Here is a 26,624-nt window from a genome sequence, read left to right as displayed (position 1 = left end):
CTGTGGAGCCCCACCGTCATGCGGCGGACTTGGAAGAAGCGGGAGAGGACTTTTGCTCCTGGGAACTAGCTGTTTGTTGCAGCCTTTTTCCCCTACCTCTGCCTCTGGACAGAAAAGACCCGCCTTTTCCTCGCCTGTTTTTCTGGGTCCGAAAGGACTGTACCTGATAAAACGGCGCTTTTTTAGGCTGTGAGGGAACATGGGGTAAAAATGCTGACTGCCCAGCTGTCGCTGTGGAAACGAGGTCCGAGAGACCATCCCCGAATAACTCCTCACCCTTATAAGGCAAAACTTCCATGTGCCTTTTGGAATCTGCATCCCCTGTCCACTGCCGGGTCCATAAGCCTCTCCTAGCAGAAATGGACAATGCACTTATTTTAGATGCCAGCCGGCAGATCTCCCTCTGTGCATCTCTCATGTATAAGACTGAGTCTTTTATATGCTCTATGGTTAGCAGAATAGTGTCCCTGTCTAGGGTGTCAATATTTTCTGACAGGGAATCTGACCACGCAGCGGCAGCACTGCACATCCATGCTGACGCAATAGCTGGTCTAAGTATAATGCCTGTGTGTGTATATATAGACTTCAGGATTGCCTCCTGTTTTCTATCCGCAGGCTCCTTCAGGGCGGCCGTATCCGGAGACGGAAGTGCCACCTTTTTAGACAAACGTGTGAGCGCTTTATCCACCCTAGGAGGTGTTTCCCAACGTGCCCTATCCTCTGGCGGGAAAGGGAACGCCATTAGTAATTTTTTTTTTAGATTATCAATCTTTTATCAGGGAAAGCCCACGCTTCTTCACACACTTCATTTAATTCTTCAGATGGGGGAAAAACTACGGGTAGTTTTTTCTCCCCAAACATAATACCCTTTTTTGTGGTACCTGGGTTTAAATCTGAAATGTGTAACACCTCTTTCATTGCCTCAGTCATGCAGCGAATGGCCTTAGTGGACATTAGATTAGACTCATCGTCGTCGACACTGGTATCAGTATCCGTGTCGACATCTGGGTCTGCCATCTGAGGTAGCGGGCGTTTTAGAGCCCCTGATGGCCTTTGAGACACCTGGGCAGGCACAAGCTGAGAAGCCGGCTGTCCCGCATTTGGCATGTCGTCAAATTTTTTGTGTAAGGAGTCGACACTTGCACGTAATTCCTTCCATAAAACCATCCACTCAGGTGTCTGCCCCGCAGGGGGTGACATCACTTCTACAGGCATCTGCTCCGCCTCCACATAATTTTCCTCCTCAAACATGTTGACACAGCTGTACCGACACACCGCACACACACCAGGAATGCTCTAAACAGAGGACAGGACCCCACAGAAGCCCTTTGGGGAGACAGAGAGAGAGTATGCCAGCACACACCAGAGCGCTATATACTGCAGGGACTAACTGAATTATGTCCCCTATAGCTGCTATAATATTTACTGCGCCTAAATTTAGTGCCCCCCCTCTCTTTTTTACCCTTTTTCTGTAGTGTAGACTGCAGGGGAGAGCCAGGGAGCTTCCTTCCAGCGGAACTGTGAGGGAAAAATGGCGCCAGTGTGCTGAGGGGGATAGCTCCGCCCCTTTTTCGCGGACTATTCTCCCGCTTTTTTAAGGATTCTGGCAGGGGTAATTATCACATATATAGCCTCTGGGGCTATATATTGTGATTGTTTTGCCAGCCAAGGTGTTTTTATTGCTGCTCAGGGCGCCCCCCCCCAGCGCCCTGCACCCTCAGTGACCGGAGTGTGAAGTGTGTATGAGAAGCAATGGCGCACAGCTGCCGTGCTGTGCGCTACCTTGGAGAAGACAGAAGTCTTCATGCCGCCGATTTTCCGGACTTCTTCTTGCTTCTGGCTCTGTAAGGGGGACGGCGGCGCGGCTCCGGGACCGAACACCAAGGCCAGTTCCATGCGGTCGGTCCCTCTGGAGCTAATGGTGTCCAGTAGCCTAAGAAGCCCAAGCTAGCTGCAAGCAGGTAGGTTCGCTTCTTCTCCCCTTAGTCCCTCGTTGCAGTGAGCCTGTTGCCAGCAGGTCTCACTGTAAAATAAAAAACCTAAAATATACTTTCTTCTAAGAGCTCAGGAGAGCCCCTAGTGTGCATCCAGCTCGGCCGGGCACAAAAATCTAACTGAGGCTTGGAGGAGGGTCATAGTGGGAGGAGCCAGTGCACACCAGGTAGTCTAAAAGCTTTCTTTTAGTTGTGCCCAGACTCCTGCGGAGCCGCTATTCCCCATGGTCCTTTCGGAGTTCCCAGCATCCACTAGGACGTTAGAGAAATATTGATACAGGTTGAGTCTCCCATATTCTAAATGCTCGGGACCACAAGTTTTTTGATTTGGGATTTTTCCATATTTTGGAATATTTGCTTTACCATAATGAGATAACTTGGAATGAGACCCAACTCTAAACATGAAATGCATTTATATTTCATATACACCTTATACACATAGCGTGAAGGTCATTTTGTACAATATGTGTAATCATTTTCTGCATGAAACAAGTATGTGTACACTGAGCCACCAGAAAGCAAAGATGTCACTATCTCAGTTGCGCTCAACAAATGTTGGATTTTGGGATATTTCAGATATCATATTTTCGGATATGGGAGACAACCTTTATTTGTCTTAAAACAAATATTTTGCTACTGAATGGTTCAGGGTGTACAATATCTTAGGGTTAGCTTGTTGCACAGGTTCTAAGCTACAACTCACCTCAGAGGCGGTTTAAGACCTGAGGAGGCCCGCATGCAGATTTACATGGGTCTCCTGCCACTGAAAATATGGTGCATAAGCAGAAGAAAACAAAGATTCTGGCATAGTGTCAGAGACTTTGTTATCTTCTGTGTGTGCACCAGATATCCAGTAAGAGCTGCAAAACTATAGTGTCTGCTCCATATTTCCAAAGAAAACAGCAGAATAATGGGGTTGGGTACGAAATTGCAGCAGTTAGTATACCGACGGTCCGGATGCCCACAGTGGCATTCCAGCAGTCAACATCCCGATGGATCCTGGTAAATATTGAAACCCTAATCCACCCCTCCCACAGCCTAACCCTAACCATCTCCTCCCGCAGCCTAACCCTAACCATTTCCTCCCACAGCCTAACCCTAACCAACTCCTCCCACAGCCTAACCCTAACCCACCCCTCCCACAGCCTAACCCCAACCATCTCCTCCCACAGCCTAACCCTAACCATCTCCTCCCACAGCCTAGCCCTAACCCACCCCTCCCACAGCCTAACCCTAACCATCTCCTTCCACAGCCTAGCCCTAACCCACCCCTCCCACAGCCTAACCCTAACCATCTCCTCCCACAGCCTAACCCTAACCCACCCCTCCCACAGCCTAACCCTAACCATCTCCTCCCACAGCCTAACCCTAACCCACCCCTCCCACAGCCTAACCATAACCATCTCCTCCCACAGCCTAACCCTAACCATCTACTCCCACAGCCTAACCCACCCCTCCCACAGCTTAACCCTAACCATCTCCTCCCACAGCCTAACCCTAACCAACTCCTACCACAGCCTAACCCTAACCCACCCCTCCCACAGCCTAACCCTAACCATCTCCTCCCACAGCCTATCCATAACCATCTCCTCCCACAGCCTAACCCTAACCCACTCCTCCCACAGCCTAACCCTAACCATCTCCTCCTACAGCCTAACCCTAACCATCTCCTCCCACAGCCTAAACCTCACCCACCCCTCCCACAACCTAACCCTAACCATCTCCTCCCACAGCCTAACCCTAACCCTCCCATCCCACAGCCTAACCCTAGCCATCTCCTGCCACAGCCTAACCCTAACCATTTCCTCCCACAGACTAACCCTAACCCACCCCTCCCACAGCCTAACCCTAACCATCTCCTCCCACAGCTTAACCCTAGCCCACCCCTCCCACAGCCTAACCCTAACCCTCTCCTCCCACAGCCTAACCCTAACCATCTCCTCCCACAGCCTAACCCTAACCCTCTCCTCCCACAGCCTAACCCTAACCATCTCCTCCCGTAGCCTAACCCTAACCATCTCCTCACCCAGCCTAGCCCTAACCATCTCCTCCCACAGCCTAACTCTCACCCTAATGCCGAACCCTAACTCCTAACTCCTCGTACTTACCTGTGGGATTCTGACTGTCAGGACCCCACTGTTGGTATTCTGAACCGCATCCCGAATAACGTTATGGAAAAGTCACTGCAAAAGGCCCAGTTGTCACCCGGTGTAGACACGCCCCTGATTCACCTTAAAATCCCGAAGGGCCCTTTTATCTGCTGATGCTTTATAATAAAATGCCATGCACATAAAAAAACTCAATCAATGAGATCTCACTGAGATTAGGCTTTGAAAGGAAGATGTTCCGTATTTGCATTTACAACATATTTCCTGTCAATATTATATAAACTACAGTAGGTGCAAAACTGATGCAATGCAGTCAACACAAACATAATAATGACTTCAATTCATGGGAATTTGGTATCTTCCAAAAATCTAAAGTTATTTCATTAAAATTATTATTAACTCAACATAGTGTAGGTGTGTTTGTTTAACCATCCTTCAATAAATGAGGTGAGGAGTTGGCTAGACATAGGAATTGCTCAGATATACGGCCTAATTCAAGGTTCATTGCAAAATAAAATTTTCCTCTAATGGGTAAAACCATGTGCACTGCAGGTGGGGCAGATGTAACATGTGCAGAGAGAGTTAGATTTGGGTGGGTTATTTTGTTTCTGTGCAGGGTAAATACTGTCTGCTTTATTTTTACACTGCAATTTACATCTGCCCCACCTGCAGTGCACATGGTTTTGCCCATTAGAGGAAAATTTTGCTTTGCAATCAACCTTGAATTAGGCCCATAGTACTGTATGCGCTTTATCTATTTAGCTCACCTTTGTGCAAAGTGGTTCTCCTGTTGCCCAAGCAGGATGACGAGCTGGAGCTAAATTCCCCTGTCTCCACCATAAACAGCATACAACGTGTATGTTCCCTTTTTCAAGTGTCGAGTGTTTCTGTCTGTGCATAGAGACTGCCTGTACTCTTCCAGCATATTACATTTGCCTGTGTTTGCATTATCATATCTCTTCCAGGGTGTTTGGCCAATCACAGTTCGGCTGGCCCATTCGCACAGTATACCCAAATGAGATGAAAATTATCTGTTTATCTATATTCAAACCAACAGCACACAGAGGTCCCATGTCCGCTCACATTTCTCTGTCTGCTGCCTGGCCATATTCTCATATCCCACTTCCTACTCAGATTGATTTTTCTAAAGTGCACATTTAACCAATCAATAATTCATGAAGTTAAATACAATTGACCGCCAGTCTATTTGGGGAAGACTGAAATATACTTTCTTTCTCTGATATTACAGAAGTACTGTATACAAATTTGGCTTCTAAAGTTTCTATATGAAGTACCATTTTGCACACATCTTACATAGGCACCTTGATAGAACATAAAGTATTCTGCATATGCTGATTCCTGTAATCTAGTAATCTAGTGAAGTGAGATTATAGGATATTTCTCAAACCTTTTAAAGAGGACAAGTATATAGATTGTAGATGTAAATTGTGTGTGGACAGTGGAAGAATGCATAATTTCAATGCACTTGTTGTTTGTTATACAGGAAGTGGCTCTGCAGCCATTGTTCAGCATGACAGCTTGTAAAGACACACTTCTGCAGTTCTCCAGAATCCTGTGACGATTTGCACACAGACCACTTTACAGAGGTGTTGCCCATAGCATGCAATCAGATTCTAGCTATCATTTATCTAGTATGTTCTATAAAATGAGAGCTAGAATCTAATTGGTTGGAGGTTGCAATACCTCCGCTTGTCCTCATTAGAAGGTTTGATAAATATCCTTTAACACTTTGTAACAGCTACTGTCTGCAAGTTGTGATACTGGCTGCAGGGTGCCATTACAGGCAGTGATAGCGCTGCCCCCAGTGCTCTGCGTCCACCACTTGCACACCATTAGTTACAGCCCTGCAACCCGCCCCATGCAGATGTCCCTATTCTCAATAATGAATAAACATACAGAATCCCACCTTATTCTGTATTCGCAATTAAAAGATGAGTATATGAGCCCATTTCCTACAATAAATACACAACTTAACCCAACTTGTTTTAAGATTCCCTCTTGACATGGTTATCTTTTCTTTTAACTCAGATTCTGTTACCAAAAGGTCTATATATTGCCCAACAGTTTGTATCTGATGTAGTGTATTTTTTACATAATTAACTCCTTTTTGTCCATCTTTGTATGAATAGTATAAAGTCTAAATTAAATGGATTGGGGAGAGCTGGCTGGGCAGGAAAGCATTATCACACATAGGGGCAGATGTATTAAGCCTTGGAGAGTGATAAAATGGAAAGACATAAAGTAGCAACAATCAGCTCTCACTGTAATTTTTCAAACACAGCCTGTAACATGGTAGTTAGGAGCTGGTAGGTAGGTACTTTATCTCTCTCTCTCTCTCTACTTTATCTTTCTCCATGGCTTAGTTTATATGTACCATATGTCGGGATGCATCAAGCATCGCGAATCCTGCCACTCTTCACAACCATAATGGCATTTATTAACGCCGTATGCTTGAAGAAAATCCCAAAGGACAGCTCTTGTGATAAGAGATATCCTTTGCGATGATAGGACTTCTGGGTTTATGACCTGGAGTCCTAAGGCCAGGAGTCCTAGCTGTGCATGCGTGGGATGACACGCGCACCGTGGGCAGTGGTAGTTTAAGGTGCAGGATAATTTGACTGCGTGGGCCCACCCGCTGCCTGCTGCTTAGTTCTGCTCAGCTGCATGCTGGGTAGAAGTGAGGTATCAGGAACTGCTGAGGCCAGAAGTACCCGCTCTGTCCATGTGAGAGACGGACGGGAGCGGAGGAGCTACTGCTGCGGCAGGCGGGTCCCAGAGCTGAAATAACCAAAATAAGACAGCGCTGACTGAGATGGATTGTCAAAATTACAGTATTATTTAATCTTAAAATTACAATAAAATGTCAAGAATATAATAAAATGAGATAGGTCTCACTGCACTAATGAGCTCATAGTCACCATACATATGTTGTTATCACTTGCTGCTTTATCCAATGTCCCTCATGGGGTCCGCACATTTGAATGTCCCTTATCCTGGGGTTGTGGCACAATCCCCGGGCCGAAATACTTGAAATGACGACGCTGGAGGAATAACTGTCCCAGTAGTGTGGCAATACAACAGGAATGTCCTCACCAGTAGTGCGTAGTGATGTATTATTCGGTCCTTGTAGATGGATATGGGTACAATAGCGTTATTTGGCGGAATCCTCAGGGGTCCAAGCAGTGATAGATATTCAGTGAGGGTGACACAGGCTCACACCTCGAGCTGGTGTGCGGTGAGGGACAGGGACACAGGTAGCGGGGTGGTCAGGACAAACACTCTCACTCGGGATGTAGTTTGGGGCCGACGGTCTCCATACTGGCACCTACATCCCTCCCCCTCACAATCCCTACAGTCGGCATGCCGACTAACAGGGACTATTCCCACTCGTGGGTGTCCACGACACCCATAGAGTAGGAATAGAACCTGTGGCGAGCACAGCTCCCCACCAAGCCTGCAGCGTGGTGAGTGCAGCGAGCCCACAAGGGGCTTCATTGCGCCCCCCCCCTTCCTGCCAGGATCCCGGTGTTGGTATGGTGACTGCCAGTCACGCAAGACCAACCCTTTCATTCAGGCTCTCTCTCGGTCTCACTCACACTCTGTATAAAAGGTCTCTACCTTGCGTGTATTGTGTGTAAGGGGCTCTACCTGGTGTAATGTGTATAAGGGGCTCTACCTGGTGTAATGTCTATAAGGGGCTCTACCTGGTGTAATGTGTATAAGGGGCTCCACCTGGTGTAACATGTATAAAAGGGGCTCTACCTGGTGTAATGTGTATAAAAGGGGCTATACCTGGTGTAATGTGTATAAAAGGGGCTCTACCTGGTGTAATGTGTATAAAAGGGGCTATACCTGGTGTAATGTGTATAAAAGGGGCTATACCTGGTGTAACATGTATAAAAGGGGCTCTACCTGGTGTAATGTGTATAAAAGGGGCTATACCTGGTGTAATGTGTATAAAAGGGGCTCTACCTGGTGTAATGTGTATATACTGGGCTCTACCTGGTGTAATGTGTATAAAAGGGGCTATACCTGGTGTAACATGTATAAAAGGGGCTCTACCTGGTGTAATGTGTATAAAAGGGGCTATACCTGGTGTAATGTGTATAAAAGGGGCTCTACCTGGTGTAATGTGTATATACTGGGCTCTACCTGGTGTAATGTGTATAAAAGGGGCTCTACCTGGTGTAATGTGTATAAAAGGGGCTCTACCTGGTGTAATGTGTATAAAAGGGGCTATACCTGGTGTAATGTGTATAAAAGGGGCTCTACCTGGTGTAATGTGTATATACTGGGCTCTACCTGGTGTAATGTGTATAAAAGGGGCTATACCTGGTGTAACATGTATAAAAGGGGCTCTACCTGGTGTAATGTGTATAAAAGGGGCTATACCTGGTGTAATGTGTATAAAAGGGGCTCTACCTGGTGTAATGTGTATATACTGGGCTCTACCTGGTGTAATGTGTGTAAAAGGGGCTCTACCTGGTGTAATGTGTATAAAAGGGGCTCTACCTGGTGTAATGTGTATAAAAGGGGCTATACCTGGTGTAATGTGTATAAAAGGGGCTCTACCTGGTGTAATGTGTATAAACTGGGCTCTACCTGGTGTAATGTAGGGGCTCTACCTGGCGTAATGTATATAAGGGGCTCTGCTCTACTGTGGTGTAATGTGTGTAAAGGGCTCTAACATGGCATAATGGCACTTATTCAGCTTGGATCGGAGATGCGATGTGATCTTCGGGCTAATGCACATGCACAGGGCCCATTCAGCGTGTGTGCGGAACGGGAGATGCAATCTCATCGCATTGATGTGAACGCATCTGCCTGGTGACAGACAGAGGCGGTCGCAGGAAGGTAGGGGCAGTGACACAGCATTGTGGAGGCATGGTCTGTGCCCTCTTCGGGGTAGCTGACTGATGTCAAATGCAGTTGCTGTGACAGGTAAAATGGCAGCAGGGCTCCTGTCCCTGCAGCTAGGCTGCTCAGGCAGGGGCTACCCTTATTTTGCGGTGTCTGTTATGCGATCGCATTTGTATTGTGATTGCATCGCTGGCAGAAATTAGCATGCTGGGTGGCCTTGCCCAGTGCTGGGCGGCCCCCAGCATGTGATCGTCAGCAGTTGCAGTTTGCTAAATTAGCAAAACTGCAACTGAAGCTGAATAAGGTCCAATGTGTATAAGGGGTACTACTGTGTGTTGTAATGTGACAGACGGACACTACTGTGTTGTGTAATGTAAATTGGTACTAATCCGTGGTCACACCCCTTCCCCATGAAGCCACGCCCCTATATTTTTGCACACTGCCCCTGTTTTGAAATTATGTTTGGTGGGTGGGGGGGGGGGGGGGGGGCATAAGAAACTTTCATCCTGGGTGCCACAAAGTCTATGGCCCTGACCAGGGGGGGTGCTGGGAGGGATCTGTGGGGAACACGATAGAAGCCCATAGGCTACTATAGAGTAATGCCATCTAAGTGCCTATCGCATGCAAGGCCCGGAATCTATTGCATTCTGGAGCTTGGTGCATATGTGGTAAGTGGCCAAACCTCTGAAAACTGCATTTTCAGAGGTTTGGCCATATTTTTACCTTGGTGCATCCTGCCCATAATCAAAGAATTCAAGAGAAAAGAAGAAATGTCCAATCTGTGGTGCACAGAAAAATTCACAATAGCTAAAATATAACCTTTATTAGTATTCCAAGTAAAAAAGTATCTACAAAAAGCGAAAATTAGTTTAAAAAATGATAGTGTCAAAGGAAGTAGAAAAAGTGTGCTAAGAACATACCATATGTGAAATAACTCCATGAACTACTTTTATGATTTATTCAAAAAGTAAAGGAGTATCTGTGTTTAATTTATTTGTGTGTTATCGGTACAATGCCTAATTTCAAACACAGTATAATCTCCAGTAGGTGTTATTAACTATTGGATCCAGGGGACCTCATGGGCTCATCTTTCGCATATAATTTTGTAATATGCCCTAATGGGTAGAGTTAATAATGTCCCCACATCAGTAGTCTCTAACCTCATAATTGAAAAATGTTAGCCAAAATAGGCAAATTCTATATACAGACCATTTACAGGTGCTAAGAGCCATCACTTAACCACATATGTGTATGTCTGAATACCTATTTGGGGGTTTAGATTCAATAGCTGTAAATGATTCCACACCTGTGGCTTGATTTCCCTCCTATTTCATGTATGTAGTGTAGACATTAGACATTTCCCTGTGGATATTATATCTATTTTTGTACCATTGAGACAAAGGATTATAGGTGATTCCCAAGTCTCAGTTAGGACCAGTATACTAAGGGAGAGGAGTGCTGAGGTAGATATATATATAAATTGTGCCCCTTGTAATGTAGCTGAAATAATAAGGGGGTTCAAAGAAATATGTAAAATATCTCCCCTGTTTTAGGGCTAGATTTAAGAGCCCCAAAGTATGATTGCCTTCATACTTTAGTTCTAATATACCCAAATTGGATTCATGCTGAGAATTATGGGAAATGCATATATAATTTCTATAGCTCCAGCACTGTCTATCTCTGTCACTACAGGGCAGGTGAGCACCGAGTGAGTTAGCAACTGTGAGTGTGGATATATTCACACAGGATCCATGGTAACATATTTGACGTTGGTTATGACATGGAGTATATGTATTTCACATTGGCAGAGACAACTTAACGCGGTGTTTCGCTAGTTTAGCTTCATCAGAGGCAAGCCAATTGCCTTCTGGGTCCGCCTTTTATTTCCACTGTTGTGGCGAGGCAACAAATCACGTCCATTTACCAAATGAGCCTACCTATCAACTGCCATCGCATCATGTGCGTCCCGCCTCGCTCCCTTGACTGATGGGGATTTTGCAAGGCTAGGGACCGAATGACGCATGTACAGGGAAGGTGGCACACATCACTGTTCATCTCACAGTCAGTCTCAAGTAATCGAGTGAAGATGTGTAACGATCCGAATGAGCTATTCAGGAACTGTTTAATAGTGCAAAGAGACTTGCTAATGACAGTACTAATTCTTCTATGATGTTGTTATAGGTGTGTAAGTAGTCCCTACTATGATGTTGTTATAGGTGTGTAAGGGACTACTTACACAGCTATAACAATATCATAGAAGAAGCAAGGACTACAGGTGTCATTTCCAAAAAGGATTTTTAATTTTTGAAAAAAGATCATCCAAAAATGCTCACGCTATATATACTCCCTAAGGTACACAAAAACGAAAAAGACCCACCCGGGAGACCTATAGTCTCCGGGATAGGAAATCTTGTGGAAAATGCCAGTAAATTAATCGACTCACACTTGAGGAATTATGTGTTGGAATTACCTTAATTTGTGAGAGATACTCAAGATGTCCTTAGTAAAGTGCAAGACATCTTCCTTAATAAGACCACATGGCTCATCACTTGCAATGTAGAGAGTCTCTATACGAGCATACATCATGACTTTGGAATAGAGGCAGTCCGGTACTTTTTGAACAGGGATAAGGATAACGATTTCAACAACTTCCTAATCACATTACTCCGGTTTGTACTTACCAAAAACTTTTCTCTGACGTCCTAGTGGATGCTGGGTACTCCGTAAGGACCATGGGGTATAGACGGGCTCCGCAGGAGACTGGGCACTCTTAAAAGAAAGATTAGGTACTATATCTGCTGTGCACTGGCTCCTCCCTCTATGCCCCTCCTCCAGACCTCAGTTAGTATCTGTGCCCGGCCAGAGCTGGATGCACCCTAGGGGCTCTCCTGAGCTTCCTAGAAAAGAAAGTATTTGTTAGGTTTTTTATTTTTAGTGAGATCTGCTGGCAACAGACTCACTGCTACGTGGGACTGAGGGGAGAGAAGCGAACCTACCTGCTTGCAGCTAGCTTGGGCTTCTAAGGCTACTGGACACCATTAGCTCCAGAGGGATCGAACACAGGCCCAGTCCTCGGTCGTCCGGTCCCGGAGCCGCGCCGCCGTCCCCTTTGCAGAGCCAGAAGAACGAAGAGAAGTTGAAAATCGGCGGCTGAATATTCCGGTCTTCATTAAGGTAGCGCACAGCACTGCAGCTGTGCGCCATTGCTCCCTTAGCACACCACACACTCCGGTCACTGATGGGTGCAGGGCGCTGGGGGGGGGGGCGCCCTGGGCAGCAATTAGATTACCTTACTTGGCGAAAAGCACATAATACAGTCTGATAAACTGTATATGTGCACTAACCCCCGCCATTAAAGTACATAAAAGGACAGAAGCCCGCCGCTGAGGGGGCCGGGCCTTCTTCCTCAGCACACCGGCGCCATTTTCTCTTCACAGCTCAGCTGGAAGGAAGCTCCCCAGGCTCTCCCCTGCAGTTTCCTGGTACACAAAGGGTAAAAAAGAGAGGGCGGGCACATAAATTTAGGCGCAAAACTGTGTATATAAGCTGCTATAGGGGAAAAATCACTCAGTATAGTATACATCCCTGTATTATATAGCGCTGTGGTGTGTGCTGGCATACTCTCTCTCTGTCTCTCCAAAGGGCCTGGTGGGGGAACTGTCTTCAAATAGAGCATCCCCTGTGTGTGTGGTGTGTCGGTACGCGTGTGTCGACATGTCTGAGGTAAAAGGCTCCTCTAAGGAGGTGATAGAGCGGATAAGTGTGTGGGAGGGTGTCTCCGTCAACAACACCGACACCTGTTTGGATATGTGTAAGTGCTGAGGTAAAATTATTGCACAAAAGGTTAGGGAACAGAAAGGAAATCTACCCTGGTCTGTCCCTATGGGGTACATTTACTAAGCAGTGATAAGAGCGGAGAAGTAAGCCAGTGGAGAAGTTGCCCACGGCAACCAATCAGCACTGAAGTAACAGCTATAATTTGCATACTATAAAATGATACAGAGCTGCTGATTGGTTGATGGGTACATTTCTCCACTGGCTCACTTCTCCGCTCTTATCACTGCTTAGTAAATGTTCCCCATAGTCACAGAGTCCTTCAGAGTCTCTCTATGTTCACTATCCAAAATAACAAAGTATCGACACGGAGTTTAACTCCACTGTCGACTACGATAATGCAAAGTTACAGCCAAGAGGGCTAAAAGATATTCAATATATGATTATTGGAATAAAAGATGATTTGCATATCACTGATGACTCATCTGTCCCTGACACGAGGGTACACATGTTAAGGGGAAGAATGCTGAGGTAAATTTCCCTCCTCTCATGAGGAAAAAGAGCGGGAATCTCCAGACAAGAGACGGCAGCTTCCCACAAGAGAATTCTCAGGCTGTATCCTTTCCCCACTAGGGCCAAGATGTGTTGAGAATCTTCCCCTTGGGTGTCCTGTTTACACTAGCTATTCTCAGGGATCCTGCAGATAGTGTGCACATTCTAGTATACTACCCAGACCGGCGATTGTGTCGGCATGGGTTTATAGCGCTGTGGCAGCGTGGACAGGTACCTTATCAGCAGAGATTGAGACCCTAGTATGCATATAAATATTTTATGCTGTCTTAAGTGATAGATATATAATTATAAAGCATGCCCAAAGGGACATGAGTATACTGGGTCCTAGAGACAAAAGCTATGTCGATTTCTGCTTGACGTGTCCTGTAGAATATACATTGGACAGATGATGCCGACGTAAGAGGCATATGGAAGGCTGAGGATTGTGTGGAGAAAGGTTCTCGGGCCTGGTCTCCACAGTTATAGCTGGTAATTCTGATATTTTGCCTTATATTCCTGCACAGCCTAGGAAAGCACAACATTATTAAATGCAGCTTTTCGAATAAAGAAACAAGAAAGTCTGAGGTGCGTCCTTTCTTGTCAGAGCCGGGGGCAGAGGAAAGAAGCTGTACAACACAGCTAGTCCCCAGGAACAGAAGTCCTCCCCGGCCTCTACAAAAATCCACCGCATGTCGCTGGGGCTCCACAGGCGGAGCTAGGCCCGGTGGGGACACGCCTTCGTAAGTTCAGCCACAAGTGGGTTCACTCCCTGTTAGATCCCTGGGCAATAGAAATTGTATCGCAGGGATACAGGCTGGACTGTGCGAAGATGCCCCCTCACCGAGGACCCGGCGGGCTTCCCCCCAAGAGAGGGAGCCAGTGTTAACTGCAATTCGTAAATTGTATCTTCAACAGGTGGTGGTCAAGGGTCCCCTCCTTCAACAAGAGGTTGTTATTATTCGACCATGTTATAATCCCGAAACCAGACGGTTCGGTTAGACCCATATTGAATTAAAATCCCTGAACATATACCTGAAAAGGTTCAGGTTCAAGATGGAATCGCTAAGAGCGGTCATTGCATGCCTGAATGAATCGGGACATAAGGGATGCATACCTTCGTGTCCCCATTTATCCACCTCATCAGGCGTACCTCAGAATTGCGGTACGGGATTGTCATTACCAATTTCACCAAGGTAATGGTGGATATGATGGTGCTCCTGCGGAAGCAAGGTGTCACTATTATCACATACTTGGATGATCTCCTCATAAAAGCGAGATCAAGAGAGCAGTTGCTGGACAGCGTATAACCTTCTCTGGAAGTGAAACGGCAACACGACTGGATTCTATATATTCCAAAGTCGCAGTTGGTTCCTACAGCTCATCTGCCTCGCCTAGGCATGATCCTAGACACAGACCAGAAGAGGGTTTATCTCCCGATAGAGAGAGCTCAGGAGCTCATGACACTGGTCAGGAATCCATTGAAAACCAAAACAGGTGTCAGTGCATCACTGCACTCGAGTCCTGGGAAGGATGATGGCATCATATGAGGCCATCCCCTTCGGCTGGTTCCATGCAATGACAATGGAACTTACTGGACAAGTGGTCCGGATCACATCTTCAGATGCATCGGTTAATCAACCTATCCCCCAGGGCCAGGGTGTCTCTCCTGTGGTGGCTGCGGAGTGCTCACCTTCTCGAGGGCCGCAGATTCGGCATTCAGGACTGGGTCCTGGTGACCACGGATGCAAGCCTCCGAGGGTGGGGGGCAGTTACACAGGGAAGAAAATTCCAAGGTTTGTGGTCAAGCCAACAGACTTGCCTTCACATCAATATCCTGGAACTAAGGGCCATATACAACGCCCTAAGTCAAGCGGAGTTCCTGCTTCGCGACCAACCGGTTCTGATCCAGTCAGACCGCAGGGGCTCATGTAAACCGCCAGGGCGGCACAAGGAGCAGGGTGGCGAGGGTAGAAGCCACCAGAATTCTTCGCTGGGCGGAGAATCAAGTAAGCGCACTGTCAGCAGTGTTCATTCCAGGAGTGGACACGACCTCCACCCGGGAAAGTGGTGACTTCATCAGGAAGTCTTCACGCAGTTTTGCAAATTGATGGAAACTGCCTCAGGTGGACTACATGGCGTCCCACCTCAATAAAAAGATAAAAAAGGTTTTACGCTGGGTCAAGGGACTCTCAGGCGATAGCTGTGGTCGCACTAGTAACACCGTGGGTGTTCCAGTCAGTCTATATATTCCCTCCTCTTCCTCTCAGACCCAAGGGCTGAGAATTGTAATAAACGGAGGAGTGTGAACAATATTCTTTGCTCCAGATTGGCCAAGAAGGACTCGGTACCCGGAACTGCAAGAAATGCTCTCAGAGGACCCATGGCCTCTGCCTCTCAGTCAGGACATGTTGCAACAGGGACCCTGTCTGATCCAAGACTTACCGCGGCTGCGTTGGACGGCATGGCGGTTGAACGCCGGATCCTAGCGGAAAAGGGCATTCCGGATGCAGTTATTCCTACGCTGATAAAGGCTAGGAAAGACGTGACAGCAAGACTTTTTCACTGTATATGGCGAAAATAGGTTGCTTGGTGTGTGGCCGGGAAGACCCTACAGAGGAATTCCAGGGGAGTCGATTCATGCACTTCCTACAGTCAGGAGTGACTATGGGCCTAAAATTAGGATCCATAAAGGCCAAGATTTTGGCCCTATCCCTTTTTCTCTCAAAAAGAACTGGCTTCACTGCCTGAAGTTCGGACGTTGTTACAGGGGTGCTGCATATTCAGCCCCTTTTGTGCCTCCAGTGGCACCTTGGGATCTTAACGTGTGTTGGATTCCTAAACTCCCACTGGTTTGAGCCACTTAAGACCGTGGAGCTAAAATATCTCACGTGGAAAGTGGTCATGCTTTTGGCCTTAGCTTGGACTAGGCGTGTGTCAGAATTGGCGGCTTTGTCATGTAAAAGCCCATATCTGATCTTCCATATGGAAAGGGCAGCATGGAGGACTCGTCCCCAATTTCTCCCTAAGGTGGTATCATCGTTTAATTTGAACCAACCTATTGTGGTGCCTGCGGCTACTAGGGACTTGGAGGATTCCAAGTTGCTGGACGTAGTCCGGGCCCTGAAACTTTATGTTTCCAGGACGGCTAGAGTCAGAAAAACTGACTCTCTATTTATCCTGCATGCACCCAACAAGCTGGGTGCTCCTGCTTCAAAGCAGACTATTGCTCGCTGGATCTGTAGCACCATTCAGCTTGCACATTCTGCAGCTGGACTGCCGCATCCTAAATCAGTAAAAGCCCATTCCACGAGGAAGGTGGGCTCTTCTTGGGCGGCTGCCCGAGGGGTCTCGGCTTTACAACTTTGCCGAGCTGCTACTTGGTCGGGTTCAAACACTTTTGCAAAATTCTACAAGTTTGATACCCTGGCTGAGGAGGACCTTGAGTTTGCTCATTCGGTGCTGCAGAGTCATCCGCACTCTCCCGCCCGTTTGGGAGCTTTGGTATAATCCCCATGGTCCTTACGGAGTACCCAGCATCCACTAGGACGTCAGAGAAAATAAGAATTTACTCACCGGTAATTCTATTTCTCGTAGTCCGTAGTGGATGCTGGGAGCCCGTCCCAAGTGCGGACTCTCTGCAATACATGTATATAGTTATTGCTTAACTAAAGGGTTATTGTATGAGCCATCTGTTGAGAGAGGCTCAGTTATTGTTCATACTGTTAACTGGGTATAGTTATCACGAGTTGTACGGTGTGATTGGTGTGGCTGGTATGAGTCTTACCCTGGATTCCAAATCCTTTCCTAGTAATGTCAGCTCTTCCGGGCACAGTTTCCCTAACTGAGGTCTGGAGGAGGGGCATAGAGGGAGGAGCCAGTGCACACCAGATATAGTACCTAATCTTTCTTTTAAGAGTGCCCAGTCTCCTGCGGAGCCCGTCTATACCCCATGGTCCTTACGGAGTACCCAGCATCCACTACGGACTACAAGAAATAGAATTACCGGTGAGTAAATTCTTATTTTTTGTTTGCAACAACAATTTTTATCTACAGGTAAGGGGCACAGCTATGGGTACTATGTGTGCCCCTACCTATGCAAACCTTTAGGGTGGTGGGAGCGCGAATGCGTATTCCAAGAAGAAAATGACTGGTACACTGACCATGTGGTCATGTGGTTACGTTATATTGATGACCTGTTGATAATTTGGGATGGCGATATACAGCTATTCAGAGAATTTCTGGAAAGATTAAACAACAATTTAAATCTACGATTAACGTATGAAGCCAGTCAAACCAAAGTCAATTATCTAGACATTACTTTGTGTATAGAGGAGGACGGCCATATCTACACAGATCTTTTTAGGAAAACCTCCACCAATAGTATTTTACATAACAAGAGCTCTCATTATCCATCGGTATTGAAGGGTCTGCCGAAGGGTGAATTCCTTTGCATGAAAATAAATTGTTCAGAAGAGGCAACATACAAACTAAGCTTAGAATAACTTAGCCAGAGATTGAATGCTCATGGTTACAGTAAAAGAATGATTAAAAAGGCCTATAAGGACACAAAAAATATACTAGAGATCAATTACTAACACCAAAGCCTAGGAGAGAAACAGAAGGGGTGGAACAAGAGAGTGTTAGATTTATAAGTACATACTGTAACAAATGGAAAGATATACAAACAATTCTCCACAAACATCTGGATGTGTTACATACTAATCCCAATTTGGAGAAATTTTTGGCTGACAAAATTCAGATAACTTGGAGGAGATCTAAAAATCTCAATGATATCTTGGTAAAGAGCCATCTAAATACCTCTAAAAAAATGTCTTTTACTAAGAAAGGATCAATGAAATGTGGAAGATGCAAAGCCTGTTCAACAATGAAGAATGTGAACAGATATCAAGACAAATTTGGAAAAAGATGGAACATCAACAAATATATTGATTGCAACACAACAGCAATAGTCTACAATCTTCAATGCCCCTGCAATTTAAGCTACATAGGAAAAACAAAAAGACCCTTGAAACAGAGGATATTAGAACTTCTGGGGGGAATAAGAAATGCGGAGAAGGATCAACGGAACTTTAAGTCTCTTACTCCAATAGCGAGGCATTTCCTCAAGTAAAATCAAAACAACCCAAACCTTCTTACAGCATATGGAATGAAGAAGGTCAACTTGAATATCAGGGGAGGAGATGCAGATGTAAAACTACTCAAACATGAAACTAGATTGATCTTTCTCATGAACACATTGACACCTTATGGTCTCAATGAGGAGAACAGTTACAAACCTTTCCTCAGATAGACTGAATACTGTCCCTTCCAACTATCATAATCAATGAATACAACAAATTCTTGGGTTTCCCTTTTTTTATCTGTCTTTTGATCCAATGGACTTAATTGAGAGATCAGATCCATAGCAAGTCCACCCTAATTCCTTTCTGACTCATAGAACTTACTAATAGGTAGAGTGGTGTACTTTTACAATTATAGGTATGATGTATTTTACACATATATTCATACTAATGAGATAAATCAAAAGATTTAACTATCTGGGTCGTAGACACAGCATAAAAATGAGAATCAATAAACATGATGCATCCACTTTTGAAAATGTTATATATTATTTTATTTCTTAAAATGTTCACATCTATAAAATTGTTACACCATTCTCTTTGTCACTATGTACTATGTGCTCATATTATCAACATCGCTACACCTTGCTTTTTCTTACCATATTCACATTTATCACTAAAATCCCACTTATATATAGAATACAATTATAAAGTAATTAAATTCAATTTTGTGTGCAGACACACTTGCTCAATCATCACTAAATAGGTATGTGTGTCTTTTTCATTGATCACTTTTTCTTTTCTTTTTTTGTTTTTCATGTGCACTGTTTCACGTTCATCAATTTTCTTCACTGTTTTTCATGCACTGCACTGTTTTTCATGAAGCACTCTACTATATTTATTAATGATTATTAATTTCTCTAACGTCCTAGTGGATGCTGGGGACTCCGTAAGGACCATGGGGAATAGACGGGCTCCGCAGGAGACATGGGCACTTTAAGAAAGAATTTAGATTCTGGTGTGCTCTGGCTCCTCCCTCTATGTCCCTCCTCCAGACCTCAGTTTGAATCTGTGCCCGGACGAGCTGGGTGCTGTTCAGTGAGCTCTCCTGAGCTTGCTGTAAGAAAGTATTTTGTTAGGTTTTTTATTTTCAGGGAGCTCTGCTGGCAACAGACTCCCTGCATCATGGGACTGAGGGGAGAGAAGCAGCCCTACTCTCTGAAGATAGGTCCTGCTTCTTAGGCTACTGGACACCATTAGCTCCAGAGGGATCGTACACAGGATCTCACCCTCGTCGTCCGATCCCAGAGCCGCGCCGCCGTCCCCCTCGCAGAGCCAGAAGACAGAAGCCGGGTGAGCATGAGAAGCAAGAAGACTTCGAAATTGGCGGCAGAAGACTCCGGTCTTCACTGAGGTAGCGCACAGCACTGCAGCTGTGCGCCATTGCTCCCACACACACCTCACATACTCCGGTCACTGTAAGGGTGCAGGGCGCAGGGGGGGGCGCCCTGGGCAGCAATTGGGACTTCTTTGGCAAAAGTTTAGCATATATACAGTTGGGCACTGTATATATATATGAGCCCCCGCCAAAAATTGTACATTGAAGCGGGACAGAAGCCCGCCGCTGAGGGGGCGGGGCTTCTTCCTCAGCACTCACCAGCGCCATTTTTTCTCCACAGCTCCGCTGAGAGAAAGCTCCCCAGGCTCTCCCCTGCAGAGACACGGTAGAAGAGGGTAAAAAGAGAGGGGGGGGCACATAATTAGGCGCAAAAATCACTATAAACAGCGGCTACTGGGTTAACATTAAGTTACTGTGTTATTCCTGGGTTATATAGCGCTGGGGTGTGTGCTGACATACTCTCTCTCTGTCTCTCCAAAGGGCCTTGTAGGGGAACTGTCTTCAAAAAGAGCATTCCCTGTGTGTGTGGTGTGTCAACATCTTTGACGAGGAAGGCTATGTGGAAACAGAGCGGGAGCAAATGAATGTGGTGTCTCCGCCGACGGCGCCGACACCTGATTGGATGGATATGTGGAAGGTTTTAAATGATAATGTTAATTCCTTGCATAAAAGGTTGGATAAAGCTGAAGCCTTAGGACAGTCAGGGTCTCAGCCCGTGCCTGATCCTATGTCGCAGAGGCCGTCAGGGTCTCAGGAGCGCCCACTATCCCAAATTGTTGACACAGATACCGACATGGATTCTGACTTCAGTGTCGATTACGATGATGCAAAGTTACAGCCTAAATTGGCTAACTCCATCCGTTATATGATTATAGCAATTAAGGATGTGTTGCACATCACAGAGGAAACCCCAGTCCCTGACAAGAGGGTTCATATGTGTGGGGAAAAAAGGCAGGTGGTGACCTTTCCCCCTTCACACGAGCTAAATGAGTTATGTGAAAAACCAGAAAAAAATGTGTTAAAAAGAAACACCCAGCGCCAGCTGATAATATTTAAATATCTGCAGCCTCTGTAGTGGGTATGCTCCTCCCACAGTATAGAAAAAACGGACAAAAATAATTTTCTCCACAAATGGAGAAAAGTAGAAGCGCTGATATGAAAATATTATAAATAAATATACAATACAGCAATATATGCAATTTTTGATTTTTGATTCATTAAGACAAAAAAATGATTATTTGTATTAATACCGGCCGGTAAGTATAATCAAAGATGTTCCATTATTTATACAATTCTAAAAATGAACAATTTAAAAACAGATCGATTACTGTATCTAAAAATCAATAGCAGAGCTATAGTGCAGAATGTCCTTTAGAATACACACGTATCTAGGTATTAATGATTTATTGTACTCGTGCGTGTACCCAATTTTATAAACGTGGTCACTCTTCCCGTCCACTGGTAGCAATTCCTTTTTATGTGGACATATCAGGAAATCAGGTGAATATAAACTGCTTCAAATAAATATCTCCATTTCCATGGATAAACATTACTTTGCTCCCCCCATGCTACAGTGATTAAGAAGATTTCATACAGTGATTTTCACGGGATAAGTCAATATATATTCTGGTCATTAAGCAGTTTATATTCACCTGATTTCCTAATATTTTCATATCAGCGCTTCTACTTTTCTCCATTTGTTGAGAAAATTCTTTTTGTCCAGTTATGTGAAAAGGCTTGGGAATCTCCAGATAAAAAACTGCAGATTTCCAAACTGATGCTTATGGCATATCCTTTCCCGCCAACGGACAGGTTACGCTGGGAATCCTCCCCTAGGGTGGACAAAGCTTTAACACGCTTATCCAAGAGGGTAGCCCTGCCGTCACAGGATACGGCCACCCTCAAAGATGCTGCAGATAGAAAGCAAGAGGGTACCCTGAAGTCCATTTATACACATTCAGGTACCTTACTGAGGCCAGCGATCGCGTCGGCCTGGGTGTGTAGTGTTGTAGCAGCATGGACAGACACCCTGTCTGAGGAACTTGATACCTTAGACAAGGATACTATATTAATGACCCTGGGGCATATAAAAGACGCTGTCCTATATATGAGAGATGCTCAAAGAGACATTAGTCTACTGGGTTCTAGAATAAATGCTATGTCGATTTCTGCCAGTAGGGTCCTGTGGACTCGGCAATGGACAGGTGATGCCGACTCAAAAGGCACATGGAGGTTTTACCTTACAAGGGTGAGGAATTGTTTGGGGAGGGTCTCTCGGACCTGGTCTCCACAGCTACTGCTGGAAAGTCAAATTTTTTGCTATATGTTTCCTCACAACCTAAGAAAGCACCGTATTACCAAATGCAGTCCTTTCGATCACAGAAAGGCAAGAAAGTCCGAGGTGCGTCCTTTCTTGCCAGGGGCAGAGGAAGGAAGCTGCACAACGCAGCTAGTTCCCAGGAACAGAAGTCCTCCCCGGCTTCCACTAAATCCACCGCATGACGCTGGGGCTCTACAGGCGGAGCTAGGCCCGGTGGGGGCGCGTCTCCGAAATTTCAGCCACAAGTGGGTTCACTCCCAGTTGGATCCCTGGGCAATAGATATTGTGTCTCAGGGATACAAGCTGGAATTCGAAGAGATGCCCCCTCACCGATACCTCAAATCGGCCCTGCCAGCGTCCCCCCTCGAGAGGGAAATAGTGTTAACTGCAATTCACAAATTGTATCTTCAACAGGTGGTGGTCAAGGTTCCCCTCCTTCAACAAGGAAGGGGTTATTATTTGACCATGTTTGTAGTACCAAAACCGGACGGTCCGGTCAGACCCATATTGAATTTAAAATCCCTGAACATATACCTGAAAAGGTTCAAGTTCAAGATGGAATCGCTCAGAGCGGTCATCGCAAGCCTGGAGGGGGGGGGGGGGATTTTATGGTGTCTCTTGACATAAAGGATGCGTACCTTCATGTCCCCATTTATCCACCTCATCAGGCGTACCTCAGATTTGTGGTACAGGACTGTCATTACCAATTTCAGACGTTGCCGTTTGGTCTCTCCACGGCACCGAGAATATTTACCAAGGTAATGGCGGAAATCATGGTACTCCTGTGGAAGCAAGGGGTCACAATTATCCCATACTTGGACGATCTCCTCATAAAAGCGAGGTCAAGAAGAGAGCAGTTGCTGATCAGTGTAGCACGCTCTCTGGAAGTGTTACGACAACACGGCTGGATTCTAAATATTCCAAAGTCGCAGTTGATTCCTACGACTCGTCTGCCTTTCCTGGGCATGATTCTGGACACAGACCAGAAAAGGGTTTATCTCCCGATGGAGAAGGCTCAGGAACTCATGACACTGGTCAGAAACCTATTAAAACCAAAACAGGTGTCGGTGCATCACTGCACTCGAGTCCTGGGAAAGATGGTGGCATCATACGAGGCCATTCCCTTCGGCAGGTTCCATGCGAGGACCTTTCAATGGGATTTACTGGACAAATGGTCCGGATCACATCTTCAGATGCATCGGTTAATCACCCTATCCCCCAGGGCCAGGGTGTCTCTCCTGTGGTGGCTGCAGAGTGCTCACCTTCTCGAGGGCCGCAGATTCGGCATTCAGGACTGGGTCCTGGTGACCACGGATGCAAGCCTCTGAGGGTGGGGGGCAGTCACACAGGGAAGAAATTTCCAAGGTCTGTGGTCAAGTCAGGAGACTTGCCTTCACATTAACATCCTGGAACTAAGGGCCATATACAACGCCCTACGTCAAGCGGAGACCCTGCTTCGCGACCAACCGGTTCTGATTCAGTCAGACAAAATCTCCACTGTGGCTCATGTAAACCGACAAGGCGGCACAAGGAGCAGGGTGGCGATGGTGGAAGCCACCAGAATTCTTCGCTGGGCGGAGAATCACGTAAGCGCACTGTCAGCAGTGTTCATTCCGGGAGTGGACAACTGGGAAACAGACTTCCTCAGCAGGCACGACCTCCACCCGGGAGAGTGGAGACTTCATCAAGAAGTCTTCACGCAAATTGCAAGTCGGTGGGAACTGCCACAGGTGGACATGATGGCATCCCGCCTCAACAAAAAGCTACAGAGGTATTGCGCCAGGTCAAGAGACCCTCAGGCAATAGCTGTGGACGCACTGGTGACACCGTGGGTGTTCCAGTCGGTCTATGTATTTCCTCCTCTTCCTCTCATACCCAAGGTGCTGAGAATCATAAGAAAAAGAGGAGTGAGAACAATACTCATTGTTCCGGCTTGGCCAAGAAGGACTTGGTATCCAGATCTGCAAGAAATGCTCACAGAGGACCCGTGGCCTCTGCCTCTAAGACAGGACTTGTTGCAACAGGGGCCCTGTCTGTTCCAAGACTTACCGCGGCTGCGTTTGACGGCATGGCGGTTGAACGCCGGATCCTAGCAGAAAAAGGCCTTCCGGATGAGGTTATTCCTACGCTGATAAAGGCTAGGAAGGACGTGACGGCTCAACATTATCACCGTATATGGCGAAAATATGTTGCTTGGTGTGAGGCCAGGAATGCCCCTACGGAGGAATTCCAGCTGGGCCGTTTCCTTCACTTCCTACAGTCGGGAGTGACTTTGGGCCTTAAATTAGGCTCCATTAAGGTCCAGATTTATTCAGCACCCTTTTGTGCCTCCAGTGGCACCTTGGGATCTTAACGTGGTGTTGAGTTTCCTGAAATCATACTGGTTTGAACCACTCAAAACTGTGGAATTTAAATATCTCACGTGGAAGCTGGTCATGCTACTAGCCTTGGCTTCGGCTAGGCGTGTGTCAGAATTGGCGGCTTTGTCACATAAAAGCCCCTATCTGGTTTTCCATGCGGATAGAGCAGAATTACGGACCCGCCCACAATTTCTGCCGAAAGTGGTTTCATCCTTTCATATAAACCAACCTATTGTGGTGCCTGTGGCTACTACTGACTTGGAGGATTCCGAGTTACTTGATGTGGTCAGGGCTTTGAAGGTTTATGTAGCCAGAATGGCTAGGGTCAGGAAAACAGAATCTTTGTTTATCCTGTATGCTTCCAACAAGCTTGGGGCGCCTGCTTCAAAGCAAACTATTGCTCGCTGGATCTGTAACACGATTTAGCAGGCTCATTCTGCGGCTGGATTGCCGCTGCCTAAATCGGTTAAGGCCCATTCCACAAGGAAGGTGGGCTCTTCTTGGGCGGCTGCCCGAGGGGTCTCGGCATTACAGCTTTGCCGAGCAGCTACTTGGTCAGGTTCAAACACTTTTGCAAAGTTCTACAAGTTTGATACCCTGGCTAAAGAGGACCTTGGCCAGTATTTACTAAAAATCCAAGTTTGGTCGATTTGTGTTTTTTTTTCTAAGTCCCAATCCGGGAATTCACTAAGCACCAATCTCGGCAGTGTCTGGTCTATTCGTAATGGTTTGACTGACAACGTCCCGAAATACGAATGAATTGACCATCGGTCAAACGCGGCTGTTATTTCATAGAATACGGGAATTCACTATTCATTCGTATTTTGGTGTTAGTCTCTGAGGGCTCAAATGCGGTCGTATTTTTTTGCAATTCGTTAAAAAAAGCGGCAAAAAAATAGACCTGCTTTTTTCAGTCGTGTTTACATGTGTTGGCAATAAAAAATCACTCACACCTGAATTAGGATGCCTATAAAAGGATGTTAGGCCCATTTCAATACACCTACACTCAGAAATGGCAGCAGGACTGTGGGCCAGTGATCTTTTGTGTGCTGTGGGATTCCTCAGACTCAGCCTGTAAGTACCCAGGGCCAAGAAAATGAACATGGTCAGCAGGTTGTACAAGTTCCGCGGAGGCTGCGCAGGCCTCGTTTTTTTAGGGGGCGTTTAAACTTGAACGCATTGTTCGATGATAAGGTCATACAGATGTTCCGTCTAAATCGTAACAACATTTTCCGTCTGTATGACCTTGTCAAACTGGGCCTAGACCCTGAGACTGCACGCTCTCGCTCTGTCTCAGACCTGCACAAACTCCTGGCTGTGTTGCACTTTCTGACTACTGGCAGCTTTCAGGCTGTGTCTGGGGATGTCATAGGAATCTCACAGCCCTCATTTTCAAGAATCTTAATACAGGTGATGTATACCTAACAACCTCTTCTGTTTTGTGTTTGTTTTAATTTCTCGGTGGCCAGTTCTGTCCTAAAATCTGAAGTTTATTGTTCGTTAAAATGTTCACACAGGTTTTGGCTGTTTTGCAGCCCCACATCGAGGCCTCAATCTGCTTCCCTACCCAGGAGTCTCAGTGGCATGCCGTCAGGGTAGATTTCTATGAGCTGGCTGGCATGCCCAATGTGCTTGGAGCCATAGATTGCACACACATTCAGCTGAGACCACCTAGGGGCAGGCAGCACATATATACTAACCGCCATTTTCAACACTCCACAAATGTGCAGGTGGTTTGTGATGCAAATCTCAAAATAATGAGTGTTGTTGCTGGTTACCCTGGGGGCTGCCATGACTCCTTCATCCTCAGTCAGTCATCCTTTTTTGATAAGTTTGAGGACGGACAAATGCCAGATGGATGGCTGCTGGGTATGTAATTTGATATGTGTAGGCCTGCGTATACTTTATCCAAATACAGGGGCAGATGTATTAACCTGTAGAAGGCATAAGGAAGTGAGAAACCAGTGATCTGTGCAAGGTGATAAAGGCACCTGCCAATCTGCTCCAATATGTAAATTAACATTTAGGAACAGATTGTCTGCTGCCTTTTTTACCTTGCACGTATCACTTGTTTTTCACTTCCTTATGCCTTCTACAGGTTAATACATCTGCCCCACAGTGTGTTACTTATGTGTTGCTGTATCTTAACATGATT

At 46.1% G+C, this 26,624-nt stretch overlaps 1 protein-coding gene across 1 annotated transcript in view; it reads right to left on the bottom strand.

Moving 5' to 3' along the window:
* AVIL (advillin) overlaps positions 1–4,970 on the bottom strand; it is a 176,611-nt gene extending 171,641 nt beyond the window's left edge. The window contains exon 1 of the mRNA XM_063952298.1: positions 4,870–4,970. The gene's annotated coding sequence lies outside the window, so the exon portion shown is untranslated. The remainder of the gene's footprint in view (positions 1–4,869) is intronic.
* Positions 4,971–26,624: the final 21,654 nt, after the last annotated feature.

Source organism: Pseudophryne corroboree, chromosome 2 (genome assembly GCF_028390025.1).
Source record: "Pseudophryne corroboree isolate aPseCor3 chromosome 2, aPseCor3.hap2, whole genome shotgun sequence".
Taxonomy (NCBI): domain Eukaryota; kingdom Metazoa; phylum Chordata; class Amphibia; order Anura; family Myobatrachidae; genus Pseudophryne; species Pseudophryne corroboree.
This window is presented reverse-complemented; position numbering and strand designations above follow the sequence as displayed.